Source organism: Rattus norvegicus, chromosome 4, assembly GCF_021556685.1.
Source record: "Rattus norvegicus strain SHRSP/BbbUtx chromosome 4, alternate assembly SHRSP_T2T, whole genome shotgun sequence".
In the NCBI taxonomy this organism is placed as follows: domain Eukaryota; kingdom Metazoa; phylum Chordata; class Mammalia; order Rodentia; family Muridae; genus Rattus; species Rattus norvegicus.
Genome location: NC_141537.1, coordinates 152728751 through 152734210, shown reverse-complemented (window position 1 = coordinate 152734210; position 5460 = coordinate 152728751). Strand labels below are relative to the sequence as shown.

The following is a 5460-nucleotide window of genomic DNA, read 5'->3' as shown; positions in this document are numbered from 1 at the left end:
GGAGGTTAAGGCTGGGTAGCCAGGGTCCCAGGTCCTGCAGCGGCTGCTGAGGTAGCAAGAAGATCAAGCTGTTTTCGCTGAAGCAGCAGAAGGAGGAGCCAGGATGTCAGCTGCACCAAGGGCAGCAGCAAGAAGGCGTCAGCGGTGCAGCTCCAGATTCAGAAGGACATTAACGAGCGAACCAGCCCAAGACGTGTGACATCAGCTTCTCAGATCCAGACGACCTCCTCAACTTCAAGCTAGTTATCTGGCACGTTTGTATTCAGCTTTAAGGCGGGACAGGGATACCCACACAGCCCTCCCAAGGTGAAGTGGGAAACAATGGTTTAGCATCCCAACATTGACCTCGAGGGCAACGTCTGCCTCCATATTCTCAGCGAGGACTGGACGCCAGTCCTTGCAATAAACTCTATAATTTATGGCCTGCCGTATCTCTTCTCAGAGTCCAACCCCGAGGATCCACTGAACAAGGAGGCTGCCGAGGTTTGAACAAAACATGCAGCACTCCATGAGAGGTGATTACATCAGGCCCACCTACTTCGAGCACTGCCTGAAGTAGGGTTAGCAGTTAACCATCCCTGCCAGGGTTACCGGCCCAGGCATCCCCTGCGAATATTTATTGGGGACACCTACTCCAATAGGGCCACCCCTTCTCATAGTGCCACTCCCTGGGCTGAGCACATATAAACCATCACAGGGGCAAAAACCCAGGTGGGGACATTCAGCTATACATAAAGAAGTCCCCATGACCATCAGAGTCTGTGTTTGTATTTGGGGTGATTTCTATCTCCCCAGCTTAATTTTTGACAAGAAAATGGTGTGTAAGAGGTGAACACCGTTGGCTCTGGTGTGGGAGTGCTGTGGTGCTCATCCACAGAGGGTGCTAAGGAAGGGTGGTGCTCTGGTCTTTCCGGGGACCCTAATGTGATGAGGGAGCATGTGGGTGGTCCCCACTCTGCTGACTTTGAGAGTCTATTGCCCAAGGTAAATTAGCTTCTCTTGAGCCTTAACCAGCAGGGAGGGAGTCTGATGAGCCTTTCCTGCTTTGGTTCTCCATTCGAATTCAGGGCTAATGGGAAACTATTTATTTTCTTTTATATCTTACATTTTCAGCCTAGGTTTACTGCTATGGAAAAGTAAGACAAATGACCCTATCGTTATCGAGAGTGACTGGTGCAAAGACTTGACTGGGACAAGCCAAGGTTATGAATGGAAATTAGAGCCAGGGGGTCTTCTCAGTGACCCGGATGCCCCAGCCCATGAGGTCTCTGCTCCAAATTCCCCTACTTTCCTCATTGGTCCCATGAAAGCAAATGTAAGGCGCAGTTCTGTTGTAGAAGAAGCCATCTTGCCTTTGTTTATTGACATTACACACAACGATCCAGCCACCATCTGCACCTCACGTTTCTTTTCTACCACAGGCAACAGGGCGCCATTTTCTGTAGACCCTGCAGGTTCTTCCTCTTCTCATTGCTGTTTTCCTGGTCATAGGTAGCAGCGGCTGATGTGGCCCATTGGTGTAGCTGCCTTTGTTACAATGATTAAGGCCTTCCTCATCTGGCACAGCCCTCAATGCCTCTCTTTTGCCTCACACATCGGACTCTGGTTTTCTGCATGTTGCCAGGAGGGTCAGGGGAATTCTTGTTCTTAGGTGAGTTCCACAGGAGTCTACAGAGCCCTGAGCCTGTGCTGGCCCTGTTTATAAAACAGTTTTCCAAATGTTTCGGTCTACCACAAGCTGCTCTTACTTCCTTTGTGTTCTACGAATTTCCATAATATCTTCACTTGAGGCTTCACGCTAGGCAAATAAATAACTGTTCAGTTTGTCTTTGCCACCATGAACAATTCTCTCCCTGGTGTCACTATAAGGTGAGATCATTGCTTCTTAGCCAGACCACGAACTTTTTGGGAGAAGGAAAACATCTAGGTAAGCCTCCAAGTTGGCCTTGTACAACTAGTGACTCCCAAATGCTCCATTTAGTACAGACCTCCCTGGACCATGGGCTCTTGTCTGATGGCCCATAGGCAATGTAGGCCTCACATCTTCGAATACAAATCAAGTAACTCCTTAGCCCACTTCTGACTTGGCCTTGCGTGGATTCCCCTACAATCCTTACCCAGTGGAGGCCATCAAAGCCTGTATCCCCTATCTCTTATCTCCCACTCTTCCTCAGCCCCATTTTCCACCAGTCCCTAAGACCTGACAGAACCTCCCCTTTGACTCCCTTTGCACTGCCCAATGTTTATTGGCCCCACAAATCACCATCTAACTGGTGTCTCTGTTTTCTAAAGTCATGTCATGTCTGATGCTTTGGAGATGCTCAGGTGATGCTCAGAATTATATCATTTGATTACTTTATGATGCCTTTGAATATTAGAGCAAACACCAGACTATTATACAATAGAAATTTAAACTATGTAAAGTAAATATGCACGTAGTGGTTCCCTTTGGGTCCCTCCTGGAATGTGAGCCCCCTCAGGACACTATTCTGTTCATGACACACACATCTCTCAGTGCATCCTGCATGGCCCATACTCACCTTTCCATCCAGTGCATCCTGCATGGCCCTCACAGGCCTCTCCATCCAGTGCATCCTGCGTGTCTCTCTCTCCGGTGCCCCCCAACCCCCAAGCAGTCTCTGTGTCAGAATTCCTCCATATTCCCTCTGTTCTTTCTCCTTGTTCCCATTGCCTCCCTCCTGCAGTATCAATAGACTACCTTTAGTAACATCAACATTTTGGCTTTTACGTTCCGCCCCTGGTGAAGGATTCTTTGGTACTTGTATGGGTGTCTGTGACTGGAGAAAAACAATCAATATCCTCTGGAGAAATCTCCCTGCCTTCAGACTTCCCAGGCTCAGCTCTGGACTCTTGCACCTCATTCAAGTGGCCATGGCTCTTTCTTCTGTGTCACAGTTAAGCACCAAGATTGTCACTGTGCAGCTGGATTCTCTGGACCCTACCCAGACCTCTTTAGGGGGGACCTGCTCTTTTGTTATCATCATCAAACACTGAAACTGGTTTCTGGGGTCTGTGTGCCCCATTCTGTCTCTTCTGCATTTGTTATTTTGTCTTTAGATTCAAGAAAAGCTCTCAGCAACACCTCTTGTCTTCCTCCGGAAGAGCATGTGCTCCTGGCATTTGGGCATTTGCACTCCATATCTAGAACCCAGTGCTGCCTTCCTTTGTAGTGGAGAACTTCCAAGATTCTGGGAGCCAGCTGGTTCCTAAGAATCGCATCTCTTCAAGTTCATTTTGAGTAGCAGGTAATCTTTGGGAGCCACAGCTCTGTCCTCTCGTAGTCTGGCTGTTAAGGAAAGGGCAGCACAGACACCCACAAGGAATACCAGGCTGAGGAGATGAGTTTTGCTTCTCAGGGAATGGGCGTGACCAGACTCCAATAAGGCCCCTGATGCCACATGCACACCTGACATCTAGCAGAGGTCCTGCCCTTTCTTCCCAAATCAGCCAATGTATGTGCTCTCCTGGAAAAGCTCCATCCATCTCACTCCCTGGGTGGGTTAGCCCAGGCTGCCTCTGGGTGCTGTTTTCTCTGCATTGTAGTTCTAAAGCTCTGGCTTTCCTCTTTTCTTTCCAGGACTGGTAGATGTCAGTGTTACAAGTCTTCACGGGATGGACTGAGAAGAAGGAATTCTTTGGAGGAAGGAGAGGAAAGTGAACCAAAGGGCTTATGGGTAGGAGGCAGAAAAGGAGATGAAGGATTTGTTTTAAAAGGAAGTGGCTTTGTGTGTGCATGTATGTATGTATGTGTGTATGCATGTGCATGCTCTTATGTGTGCACTGATGGTACATGTGTGCCTGTGTGTTTGTATGTGTGTGTGTATGTACTGGGAGTGGAACCTAGTTGTCTACACATACTAGACAAGTACTGTACTGCCCAGCAACACTCATCCCAGAATATGTTTCTTTATACATATTAGTATTTTTGCTCATTCCAGGTATGATTTTATAAAAAAACGATTTCAAATAATCATATTTATTATACTACAAAGTCTAAACAATATAAAAGTGATGCCATCTCAGAAAATCCAGAACAATTTATGTCAGTATTTGAAGGCCCACTAGCTGGCAGAGCCTTCTGGGGCTGCCTCTCTTGCTCCTCTCTCCCTTTCAGTATCCCCTCCTCTCAGCCAGATATATATCTGTGTTCACTAGGACATGGAGGGAGGTGAGCTGGCTAGCAGGTTGGACAGTGGCTTAGGTCATGGGTCTTTTCAGAGGCACAGCATCTGACTTGGAATTCCCCTGCATGAGGTCCTCCTGGGATGACATCATGCACATTCTGCATTGTGGTTCACTTTCAGTGCATAAATGCCAACTGTATGCACAGGAAAGCAAGGAAGGAAAGTGAATGTGAGAATACAATAGCTGTCTTTAAAAATTGCTCAGATTTTAAACAGAAGTAGAGCAGGCCATTCCAACTTTCTGCTTATTAGGAAAGAGTGCTTTCAAGTAGCCTTGATAGACTTGTCACAGAGCTGGGATGCTGTTGGTGCCTGTGGGGCAGGTGACATTTGCTGAAATGAGCCCCTTAAAACACAGTCTACATGGGGAAGTGAAGAAGACTGCTGTGGTGGTTGAGACGGTGTCTACTTGGATAATAGCATCGATCTTAGCTGTAATTGAACTCGGAGGGATGGGTTTACAAAGTAGAAGAACTTGGCCTAGGTCCATGGCTGCAAAACCCTGCAGCAGGGCAAGGGGAAAGATGTGAGTAGGTGACCTGGGTCAAAGTATTCAGTTGTCCCTATAGTGACCTGGCCAAGATGGGCTTCATGAAAACGTGCTTGACCAAGAGTCAATAAGGAGACTTGGGAAGATAAAAAGAAAAACAGCAGTCACATGAGAAAAGTATTAGGGTTTGCAGATATAATGAATCAACAGAAGAAGAAAACAGTAAAGTTGCAAGAAGAGAAATCCTTCCCCGTCTCTGAACTCAACAGATTTGCTTTTGGTTCAGCCTTCTCCTCTTGAGTCCAAGCACTGGATCAAATCAGAATGTTTCTGCCTTGAAATGGTAATCTAATAATCTCCAAGACCTTTGGGAGATAAAGTACCATTTGTTTCTTTCACCTCGTGCCCTTAAAAAATATTGCCCTTCGGAAGTTTATCTCTGGGTTCTTGGGTTTAGTCACCAAGGAGACATCAGCTTTGCTGCGGTCCATAAAGAATGCACATGCTCCCTTCAGGCCCATTCAGATGCAATTCCAGGCGGCTCTCTCCTGCACTCAAACTTCTAATCTTGGTGGTTAACCCAGACCCTTAACCTCCTTTACAAATCACAACGGGTATGCAGACAGGGAGGTGATCCTATGTAAGCTGGAAACAATGCCGTTGGCTGAGGCTTCTTTTCCTCTCTGCTTTAGTCCTAAGGGACATGGCTTTTTACTTCTTTGAGCCTTTAGAGTCTTGAGGTTTTATTGCAAAAAAGAAGGATTC

The 5460-nt window shown here is 47.0% G+C and overlaps 1 pseudogene; it reads left to right on the top strand.

Moving 5' to 3' along the window:
- Window positions 1-321: 321 nt before the first annotated feature.
- Ube2m-ps1 (ubiquitin-conjugating enzyme E2M, pseudogene 1) lies at window positions 322-559 on the top strand (annotated as a pseudogene).
- The last annotated feature ends 4901 nt before the right edge of the window (window positions 560-5460 follow it).